A 12661-nucleotide genomic window follows, 5' to 3' on the forward strand; every position below is an offset into this window, starting at 1 on the left:
AAATGTTTCCGGCCATCTCATTGGATCTCTCTTGAAATCTGACTGAACATTTCAGATTTTTTTTTCTTTCACTAACTTTCCTTCGCTCACACTTCATGCATCACATTTTGCATTTTTTGCAGATGCTCTCATCAGGAGCAGCTTTCACTGAGGGCACCGGCGGAGTACATTTTTAGAACTTTCCCATGTGCCATCCGCCTCTCTTCCCATAAGAGTTTTTTTTTTTTTTGGCAATTTAATTACAGTCTCCACAAAGTTCAAGAGTTGAAGTTTGTCCTGCTTCATCCAGTTCCAGCGACTGTCTCCCCTCCGTCCCCTCAGGACCTGAAGTTTCCTGTGTGGTCTTTTTTTTTTTTCCCCCACTGTGGAGTGATGCACCAGTGAATACGCAGCGCTGGCTGAGCTGCGCTACAAGCCCCACTGTGGGTCCTCTGGGATCGAGGCTGGTGGGATGGAGGATGGGAATCCAGGGCTCACTGTGGCGGAGCAGCTGAATTATTCATGCGCCCCCCCCTCCCACCCTGCCTGCCTCCATTCCTCTCTGCAGTGCATCCACCGAGACCTGCATAACAGTGTGAACGAACGATCTCTGTCTCTCCCCCTCACTAAATCTTAAATGGGGTGCTTTCTGTTGTTTTTTTTTTTTTTTTTTTTTTTTTGACAAGATACAGCCATCACAATATCCCTGAAAACATTACAGCTGCTGAAATTGGACTGAAATCGCAGCAGAACTTTCAACACAAAGAAAAATAAAACGCCCAGAGGTTATCTCACCTTCCTTGTTCTGTAGGTAGAGCTGCATCTGTGAGGTAATTTCTAACTTTTAAACGAAAAGATAACCAAAAAAACACCACCAGCTCAGTCAATATTTTGTATAATAACAAACACTTACTTCACACGGTTTTCACTCGGTTCACGTGCGGACAAACACACACACGCACGCTCAGTACACACACACATACACACATACACACACACTGCTGAGAGGTGGCCGAGCGACGCTTTGTATAAATAGGAGGCTCTAAATTTGTCTGACCTCAGATACTGTGCAGAGAATGGATCTGCTGGAGGGAACACTTGTACTTGTTCCTTCCCGTCAGCCTCCTTCAAAATGTCAAATTTGCTTCTCACCTCGCAGTCACAGAGTGGCGACTGTGCGTCTCCACCAGCGCAGCGTTGGGGTCGACTAATGAGAATTAGTTTTGCTCCTCATTATTATTCACCAGAGGCTCAGGAAGGCGAGAGGCAGGATATTGTTTCTCACCCCAATGAGTTTTTCCGCACATCTGATCGATAGATGTGTGAAAGAACACTTAAATTTATGTTAAATTTTCTCAACGTGAAAACAGCCGATCACACATCAATATATGTGATTAACATTAAAAGATTTAAATCTCGCGGACGGACATTTTCGTCTATATGTGAAAAAAAGCCGATCACATGTGAGAATGTCCGGTTCACTTTATATCAACGTGTTGAAGTTCAAGCTCATACCTTGACTGATCACGTGCCATGTTTTGTCTCCACGTGTGGAAATTCAAGTAAACATGGACATTTGCATTTCATTGAGAATGAAGCCCGTCACGTGTGGAAAAGATCCCTGCGATGTGATTTTTTTGTTTTCACGGTAACGTTTTTTTGTTCCCATGTGAAAATAACCAACTCACGTGTGAAACTGATTTGAAAAGAGGCAAATGTCACGTTTGACATTTTGGTTAAGGTTTCGCCAAAAACCTTCCCCACAGTGTTGTCACATCATACAATGGAAGACATTTCTTGCAACGGTAATTCGTTTTAGCCGTGAACTGATGGATGACGTTGTCCCGGCTTCACATCAGATCAGACGCCGCCTCTGCGCTCCTTCTCCGTGCTCTGTGGCAATCACAGCAAATTGTGTTTTTTCAGTCGGGAAGGTTTATTAAAAAAAAATTAAAGCAGCATTAAGGGCCGCTAACCTGCAAATACAACCACCACGCTCGGATGAGAAGATAATCTGCACAACGGTAATGTCACAGAGGTAAAACGAGTAATTCTGCCTGTAGAATCCATCAGTCAGGTTTCCTTTATGTTTCGTCCCTCAGCCCACGATGTGAGATATAGTACAAAGCAGTGCGGGCGGCCTGCGCCTCCTGCTGTGATTTCAATGCATCATAATTTCCTCCACGTAGCCTCGACTCCAAACACATCACGTCCACGGAGCTGTGGTTCCCTCCCTCCGCCCCGTCCCTTTATGTCCACTTCACCTCCCTGTACTTCAGCCCCTGATGCCCCGCTGCTGTTTGGCCGCTTCGCTCCTGACGGCCTTTGCTTCTCCCTCTGTCTTTATCTCAGGGTTCATTTCTCTGTCAAGTTGCTCAGACTGTGTCAGTCCTGAATGTTTCAAGCTGTCACAGTTTGTCACGGTTGATGTGCGATGTCAGAAATAATTACTCAAGACATAAAACGAATAGCGGCGTGCTCTCGGGGCCGCGTTGTGCTCTCGCTCTCCGTCCGCGTCTCCGCCTCCAGTGCAGGAGGTCATTAAGGTACACTGGGCTGTAAATAAAGAAGAAAGTAAAACTAGTTTTACTGAAATATATATAAAATGAGGATACAGACGTCAGCAAGTTCAGATAAAGTCCAAATCGATTTTTCAATGGGTTATTTTTTTTCACATACGTTTCACTCTCCATCTCCTCTGTACCAGTATCAGGCCCAAAAACGCCAAGAAAGTCGCTTTGTAGGTTTTGTTAATGGTACTTTAGAGTCTGTACCTTCCTAGAAAACAATAACAATTGTTGATGACTCGTCCTGGACCCTGGGGCGTACGCACATTCTTCATACAGAGACCAGGCCTCACGGATAACTGTGCAAAAACACACATTTATAACTCTTGCAGGAAAACAACCTCATGACTTTCAGCGCTGTCGGCTACGGCAAAAGTCAACATCTGATAACCGTTTTAACAATTCACTTATTCGAGATTCGATTTTCCCTTTAATCGCACCACAAACAGAGGTGACAAACAGAGCGTGTTGTCCCTTTTTGCTGCTCATAAAAAAACAAACAAGAGCTGTGTAAATGAATAAAAGAAATACTCAGGCAGGGAAAAATCAAACAACATATTTTGAACGGCTAGCCTTCCTCTTATAAGATAATAATCAGCGGGTTAAACTTAGTACACAGCCTGACCAGCTCTCTCCCCGTGTTTCCGGTCTTTATGCTAAGCTAAGCTAACTGTCTCCTGGTCGACAGTGTACATTTTTCCCAGAATGTGTTCCCTTCATTGTTTTTAGGGTGTACTTTTTGTCCACGTCTAGAAAACAAGCTCTTCCTCTTCAATATTCAGGCACCGTCAGTTCTTCTTATCATGTTATTATGTATATTGCTGTTTGATTAATCTGTCCTCTCTCTCTCTCTCTGGAGAACTTCCACATACTCTACAAGCCCTCTGGGATTTTCCTTCTAACGCTCACGCTTTAATTCACCACCTTTCAATTTGAGTCATTTTTGTTTGCTGGCTTGTGGTAACAGCAGTCTGGCACGTGTAGATTCATGTCAGGGGAGGGAGAGAGGATGACGTCCAAAGTGTAGCTGCGTCTCGACCGAAGCCACTCGAGCATGGGCTGTGCGACCCCGAGGGATCGAGGACCTCGACTTCATTTGCATCACAAAGTCTTCATCGCGCACAGTCTGATTGCAGTTGCTATCAGGACGGGGGGATCGGGCTGTTGATTGATGCTCGCTGCTCATGAAGATACAAATCAGCCGAGAGCGAGCAATGCCCTCGATCCTGCCCTCCACTCTGTCTCCACCGCTGCAAAAGCAAACACCGCCTCCTGTACATGCTGTTGTCAAGTTCAACACTGTGTTCGCGCGTGTGTGTGCGAGTGTGGACCGACTGTGCACAGCTTGAGAAAAATGATGACTCAAAAATAAACTTGCAGATTTTTCAATTATAAAACTGTGGGACATTAACCGCAGCTGACATTTGCACCCAGAGCTGTCTGTTTGGTGTAAAGTTACGCTCCGTGCTTTAATTTAGTTATTCATTCATTTATTTTTGTTTTACACTATTCTTATATTAAAAGGGTAATTCTGTTTTTTGTTTTGTTTTTTTGTTTTTTGTTTTTTTGTTGTATTTTTTTCAATTTTGGCCATTTTTATTAGTAAAATTAGCACTGTGTGTTTAATCAGAGAAACTTTATGAAGCTATATTACCTTTAAAATGATGGTTTTCAAAATCATTTTGATGATTCACACTAAAAAATGTATTTACAATCTGTTCAAAGAACAAAGGAGTGACACAGAAAGGGACTTGACCTCCTTTATTAATCAACAAATCCTCCAGAAAGCGACGAGTATTTCAGCTTCCTCTTGTTCTTGTTGGCACATTTTCTCTGTTTACCTTCTTGTAAAACTTGTAGATGTTTTTACGGTCTCTTTGGTATATTTTATTTCATTTTTTCTTCCTTTATGTATTTTATTCATTACTCAACTATTTCTGTGTCTACATGTTGGTGTATGTTTTGGTATCGCTGCAAGGCGAGCTGTTCAAACAAACTGCCCCTGGTGGGATTAATAATGAACTAACAAAAACACTGACATGCAATAAAGAGAATGGTGGTGGTAAAAATGGCACATACTGTAGCTGTGTGCACACAGTTTTGCTGTGTATTAACGACGATAAAATCTTGGCACTTTTCTGCAAACCGCTGAGATGTTCAGGGGCGGTGGAGTGACGGTGACAGCATTTACTGAGAGTGTGTGACAACATTTGTAAGCGTGGCACTGGTGGGTATAGTTAAGGACACCTTGGGACAATTTCCAGATATTTTTGTGGCGACAAAACCAGTTATATGGTATTTATTTAAGTGTTTTTTGAACCTGTCACAGCATGAAATGTAACTTTCCCATGGTTTCCAGAAACATACATTGCCAGCATTTATTCTGATGATTGTCTTCGTATTGAAGGATTGAAGACATTTTGGATGCACACACACTTTGGCTTTCAACACAGTGGTTGACGTGGCCTGTCTAAACCTGTCGGATCATCTATAACCTTCATTTAACGTGGAAGACACACTGAGATCAAATTCAGCCAAGACGGGCTCGAAATAGAGAGCGTCAAGGACATGACAAGACAACAACATCAAATCAAATCAGATCACAACAGCAGCAGTGAGTATAAATATACTCTTCATAATACAGCGACAGGGCGCGTGTGAAGCTGGCGGTGATCTCGTCCATTATTCTGCATTTAAAGACACAAGTGTCAAGTTTAAGTTTGGCCTGCGGATCATTCCAGCAGCAAACATTGGGTGGAGCCGGCCTAATTCACCAGCTTTCAATCCGACAGAAGGTACTTTGAGACGAGGCCCTTTGGTGTGACCTGATTATAGCTGGAGACTGCTTTGCACAAGACAAACTTCAGCATTTGGTAAGTTGTCAATATGAGTCTGCAGTTTGATGAGTCACCTACAGTGTCGTCTTATGCACTTGGCTAAAAGCTAGAGATCACGATCATTCTATACTGTAATGTGCTTTCCTAGCTTTTCTTGCAGCACCAATAGGAGTACTCTAGATGTAGTTGTTCACACTTCACGCTCGCAAAGCTGCACACGTTCGAAAGTCAACCCTGACATTTCAGTGTCATTTCAAGGAGCTTTAGAGTTGCCGATGTTGGGACAGTTTCCATGGAAATGGCCGGCATTAACATAGCGCTTTTATCCAAAGTGCTTTACTTTTTCCTCCATTCACCTGTTCACACTCGAGCACCGATGGCAGCGAGCTCCCGTGAAAGGCACCGGCCAGGTCTTCAGGAGCAGTTTGTGGTTCGGTGTCTTGCCCAGGGGCGCTTTGACATGCAGACAGGATGAGTCAGGGGCCGAACCCTCTACCTTAAATTATACAATTACATCCTCCCAGTGTGCCGCTCCAACAGGAACACATCACACAAATACTGAAAATGAATGCTATTTTCAAAAAAGCTAGTTTAAAATTCAATTAATATTTGTCGGGTAATAACATTGCTTGCCGCGTTTCCCAAGCGGAGAATAATCTCCTTCATCACAATCTCCTTTCTTGTACGTTCCTCCTGAGGGTTTAAAGTTCTGGCTTCAGCGGAGTAATCATGAAGATACAAAAAGAAGAAGAAGAAAATTCATAGACACACGTTTGTGCTTCTGCATAATAGATAGTAAGTTTCGACTTATAGTAACATTCACTGGAAAATAGGTGCAAGCTGATTGACTGGTGTTTGACGATGGTGAATTACGCACAGCTTTGATTTTAAAGACGACCTCATTTCGACACGCCGGTCCGAGCTGGGCTGAATACAAATTGCCGTCGCTGATGATTCTGTCATCAGCGTTTCGTCATCATGAATAAGATCCACTGTTTTTTTTTTTTACTTTACCTTGACGTCACCTCTGTCGTCTACAGTATCTCTGTGTTTTACCAATGAGTTCTCCGGCTGTAACACCTTGACCTGACATCATCCAGCCCGTCGAGAATCGGGCTCAGAGTCCCTGAGTTTTGTTTTTTTTTTAAATCCCCGGGTCACATTGTTGGTGGCAGAGTGCCAGAGAGAAGACGGCGCCTGAGGCAGGGAGAGCGGAGTAGGAGAGGCCGGCATCGAGACTCGGAGATGGCGTAATGTCCAGGGGCAGCGGGATATTGAACACTCCACAGGAGGAACAATAACAAAAACAACAGGAGGGCGCAGCTCCCCGACGCCAAGGAGGAAGGAAGAAGACACCCACTGTACGTATGACCTTCTGTCTTTGATCTAGTGTTATCGTTATGCGTCCAAACACTGTGATCAATCTTAGACAGTTACACCGGTGCTCTCACTCTTTGCTTCACCTCCTCTGTCGCTGCATTAATTGGCGGTCAGCTGTGAAGTCTAATTTAGAATAACACGATTCGCACAGAGGAAGGGCCGTCCTTCTACGAGCTCGTCCCGCCGCTCTGTCAGTGGTGCTGCTCGCTCAACCAGAAGATTATCCACCGGTGACACCAGTTATTAATCCGGTAACGCACAAAAAACATCTTACTTCTCTATGCAGATGACGTCTTGTGCTTTATTTCTGTCCGCCGTTGTTATCTTTCAACCAATGTAGTCATCAAGTGATTCCTGAGCTGCTCTCAGTTTCCTTATCAGACAGAACAACGGAGATGTTGTATGAAGATAAATAACCAAGCAGTGAAAAACAAAGTCTCTAAACAAAATAAACATAAAACAATTAGTATGTAAATGCTTAAATATTTATAAAGCATAAAAATAAACAACATAAAATGCCTACAAGTTTTTTTTATATAAATTGTGCAACATAATAAATATTGGTTATTGTTACAGATTAGTTTATATAAATGTTGTTGGTATATTTAGAGGGGTTAATTTGCAAAAACAAACTTCTATATTTATTTTTCAAATCGTGTTTTGTATGCTTTCCGGGGAATAATCAGTCAAACCGGTGTTGGGTTGTTGTGATACAATATCTAAAAGATTTCCATTTTCATAAATCATGTTTTTGTGTGTGTGTTGTGAACTCAAGGGAATATCAGTCATTGTGTTTGTAACAGTTGTGCTTTTATCTGTTCGTGCAAATGTTAAAATTCATTTATTCATGCATACAGTACGTGATGGCTGATGCGTACGTTGTAAACCACAGTGTGTAAATATAAAGGTCTATTTGTAAATAGGGTGGATGTTTTGGTGTTACAGAGTTACTGACACTATGGGCTCGCCTCGTTTCTCTGTTTTGTGCCTGTGACCTCAAATCTGCTCTCAGTGCACAAATCTGCGTCAACAGCGTTCTATCTTGCTGCATTATTGGGTTGCAGTCTGGAAATATTTACACACAACTGAGTAACATCAAACCACGTCTTGGTCCTTTTAAATATATAACAGTACATTTCTACATATATTGTGAGAATGTTACTTTCACATATTGTCTCACATTAGTGTTACTCCAGCCATTCAGGTGGAGCTACGGCTCAGATCAAAACAGAACGGTCAAAGCTGAAGCGGCTCAAAAAACCACTGTAAGCTACGGTTCCCATAATGCAACTCAAGAGCATCTTTTGCTCGCCCGCCCACGCTCGTATTCTTCAATCGCCTCGTCTCTGTTGCCTCTCATTTATACATTCACACGCATACAGATATATTCAGGAAACAGATGGAACCAAAAACAACATCTGTAACGTTCTCTGATGATTATAAACGTTAACTACTCCTTTTATGTTCAATATACAGGTCAGCACCAAACCACAGGATGTATATTTATAATGTTTTTATCAGTGTTTACAGCTGCTAATGTATTAAACGCTGTTACTGTGATGATACATGACAGTTTAATATCAAATCTGTCTGTAATAACCACATCCTGACATGTAAACGTGACGTCTGTGGGAATAAAAAACACCTACGTCTCCAATATGGTGACGACGGCATTGTACGGTCCAGCACTCAATGAGGCGTTTATGTATATATGTCTAATGGTCAGTACATGATATCTGATGACTTCCTGCAGTTGAGCTCTTACACAGTCTGCTCAGTCCAACAGATGGCAGCAAACTAGCTCATTTCCCTTTCAGTGAATCGTTGAACACACATCGATTTATTTCTGTCGCCAAAATCAGAGACACTTGAGTCTCTGTGTAGACTTCTTTACTTCAGCTTTCACAAACTGTCTCTGAAAGCATATCTCTTGTGTAGCTTGTGTGTATGCAGACAGTATATTGTGGAGAAGTATTCATAAACAGTCCTGTCTATATTATCTCTAGGACATTCACTAAAGGTCCTATTTGCAAAAAAAAAAAAGACAACTTAAAAATAAAAGATTTTTGAGTTTCATTCCCGATTCGTCAAAACCTGCTGTTTCGGTGTGGCAGCTCATACAATCCCAAATTGTTATTTACAAGCTTGGAAAGAGACTAAGAAATCAACTTATCTCATAGATAGGTCCTCTAACAAGTTTCATTTATTGAATCCTACTATATAGTAACTTTCTTGAGGCCTGATCATTTTTTGTTTTTGTGATTAACAGTCACTATTTCAGATTATGAGGTTTAGTATGTGTTTCAAAAACAACATGCTGGTAGTTCTCACTGTTCAATAAAAGGTTTTGTTCCCTCCGCTGTGTTAACTCGTCATGTAAATCTCTCCTCTGCACTTTCGTCGACTTCTGGGAGAATTGATGGGGCTGTTGCAGGTGAGGGAAACAATCTGTGAAATGGACTGCGGTGACTCAAGAGAAGGAAAATGTGCACACTCAGACGAGGGAGAGCCGAGAGCCAGCAAAGCATCGCAGCTTAGAGCTGGACCATTAATGCAATTTGTAAATCCTCCTCATAAATGTGTAGCAGCTCAAAACCCACATATGGAAGAGAATTCATCTGTTAAGTATTGCCGCTTTGGACTTCTTAAACAGTGCAGAACATGTCCTGGTTGGAAAGGTAAAGACCTGAAACATCCGACAGTTATTATTTCCAGTGTTTTCTCTGCAGTTATTTTATTTTGCTTATTCTTTTCAGCAAAGTGCGGGTGACAGTCCTTTTTATTGACTGACTGACTTGGTTTGCAGTGGGCAAATACAGACGGCACAAAACAAAAAGACATGTCCCAGATGAATTCTACATACTTATTCTCAGCAGGTCTTAAGTATGTAGTGTGTTCACGGCACGAGAGTGACAAAACTAATGCATATTAAAACGATCCATTTTGAATGGGCTGTTAATGACTGCTTTTCTCCCACAATGCAATGCACAAAGGAAATGAAGGAACGGTTCAACGCTGAAAATAACTCAAATGAATTGCGGATGATGGTGAAGCAGTTTCGGACAGATCTCGTAAAAAAAAAAGGCAAAGACAGAGAGACGAAACTCTCAGAAAGTGAAGTTTCTGTTACACTGTTAGTGAAGTTTAACTCACAGTCACAGTTTGATGGACTATAATGTGTAATATGTTAGTAGACAGCGCATAGATCTAGATTGTGAGTGATCTGTGAGAAATCCGGCGTATTGTCCAAAGCGACTTACAATAATTCATACATACATTCACACACTGATGGCGGTGGCTGCCGTCCAGCACATCAGGAGCAGTTTTGGGGTTCAGTATCTTGCACAGGGACACTTTGACAATGCAGACCAGGGGAATCGAACCAGCGACCTTCTCATAATAAGTCGCCGGCTGCACCCCTTCTTTGCTGCATGACTGCAAAAACAACGGTCTTTTTCTTCCCACCTGAAATGTACCTCCAGAAGTAAGAGATATGATAATTTCTTTTCTCACAGTGAGTTGTAACAGCATGAAACCCTGGAAAACAGAAAATCTCCTGTATAAGCCGTCTGCCTGGAAATGAGATAATTATATTTCGGAGAACTGTAGCATTCCCGAAGATCTTTGCAGGTTTATGTCATGTGGAGAATTTTCCACTCCCTGACGTGAGGGACGTTTCTGACGAAGCATTAGTGAACAGAACACTGAAAGATTAAGCTTCATTTAATGTGCGCAACGTACTTCCTGTCTGGGGTCTGCCTCCAAAACAGGAAAGGAGAGGGAACGCTTTGATGCAGGAATGATCTGTTAATCGGACTTCTGCTGTTACCGATACTGTCGTCATAACTTTATCTCACCTCCTCTCTCTTTGTCCGTCCTCCTCCCTCAGCCTGACATTAATTTCTCCGGGGAGAGTTCTCTGGGCGCACTTTCACTCGTTAGCATCAACCTGTTTGATGTTCGCTCTCCTGTGAAGCCACCGGTCTATTAGTATTGGCGGCTGCAGCACTTTCCCCCAGAGCAAACAGGGGTCACAGGTCCAGCTCGAAGCCAACCAGACAGAAAATGGTTCCTGCTCACTTTCCGAGCTCTGCTGATGATGTCCACGGCCAAGTTTCTGTACACTTTAGAGCAGCACCACCCACCCATGAAGGCTGCTGTCTCCGCTGATACGCGGTCGGGATCACAGCAAAGGTTAGATAGAAATCAGCCACCACCCTGAGCGTCTGGTGCGCTCCTGTCACACTCCTGCTGGATCGACTTTTAGTCAACACCAGCTCTTCCTAACGTATTTTCACCTCATCAATATTCATCTATTGATTTAATCTCTGTCTCATTTTCAGCACCAGTTAGATCTTCCTCATTTGCAGATCTGTGAGTTGGCCTCACGGCTGCGAGCCTGCAGCCTGTGGACGCTGTCGGTTTACAACAGAGAGTTAATCTATAAAATATCAGCTGCGGCCGCTTGATATTGATCTGCAGCCCTCTTACATAATCCACATCTGAGCTGTTTCAAAGCTTAAAGCTGCATGTGTGTAAGAACGTACAAGAGGCGCTGCTTACTGTGGCTGCCTTTAGCTAGTTAGCTCAATTAGCAATGCAGCTAGCGGTCCTATTACCTAACTGTGTACAGTGTTGGTGTTTCTTGAGCTGGTTAGCTTCTAACTTCTGTAGAAGTTATTTCTTCACACACTGTTGACAAAGTAACTTTGGAATGTGTTAAACTAAAATTCTTACACATTGCACCTTTTTTAAAGATGCACTATTGGGGTTTAACCACTGTCACTTTGGCCTGCGCCGAGTTAAACCATTCCACACGACTGCATCTCTATTTGCAGTTTGAGTCGAGGAGCACTGGAGCACCGGGCCCGTCATCCAAGCAGGCTGCGCTGACGCACTGTAAATGACAGCCATGCTCTCCAATCATTTATTTTTCTGCCCATCGTGTTAGGTTACAGCTGTTGTCAGAAGTCGTGTGAAGTTACCCAACATTTCCTGATTTTGCTGCTTCATAATAAAAGCTCTAAATAACTAAATGACGGAGGGCTTTTATTGTGAAGATTTTACTGGAAAATGGGGCGTGTTTGACATGTGGTTTGGGCGAAGAAAATCTGAAGAGAAAAAAAAAACCTTCACTGGTTGATTTTCATGACTGAATAAACTGAATAAACTGAAGTGTTTTTAAAGAGCATCACTATTTCATGCCGTTTTCCTCTGGTTATATTCGCAGGACTCTCCTAAGAAGCCACGTTTCAAGCTGCTCTGGGGACATTATTCCGCTCTGAGGGTGGATTGTGTATTCAGTTATGGAAAAACATTCACGGCATAAATATTTCTGAGTTGTATTATTACCTTATTAATCCTGCAAGTATCACCTTTCTGAGCTTGTATTTCTTTTCCAAAACTGCGCAGTGCACCCTTGAGGATTACTTTCTCAGCTTTACGACAACTCCTACCTGGAGCGAGCTCATCAGTGGAAGTGATAATAACATCTCGAGTAGCCTGGACAGATTCCCAGACACCCGCTTCCATCAAAGTGAGGATACGTTTTATAGCGCCTAAGCGCGGGATTAAGGAACAAGGAGGACAATCAAACACGGAGGCTCCGGTGGTCGCAACAATTACACATGCATGGATCCGAGATAATCCGTGGAAATCGTGAAAATGTGCTTTTTAATAGGGGTCGGCTCACCTTGTGTACAGCATGTCTCCTCCCCTCTGAGGACTCTCATCCCCTCTTTCCCTCCCTCCCTCCCTTCCCATTCGCTGAAATCAATAACGGCAGGACATGAAGCAACGTCACAGTTATATCCGACTACAAACATGCCTATGAACCAGATGATCCCATCCATCAAGGAGGAAGAGGGGTAGCATGTTTAATATCAGAGGAGGGAGGGA

Source organism: Sparus aurata, chromosome 6, assembly GCF_900880675.1.
Source record: "Sparus aurata chromosome 6, fSpaAur1.1, whole genome shotgun sequence".
In the NCBI taxonomy this organism is placed as follows: Eukaryota; Metazoa; Chordata; class Actinopteri; order Spariformes; family Sparidae; genus Sparus; species Sparus aurata.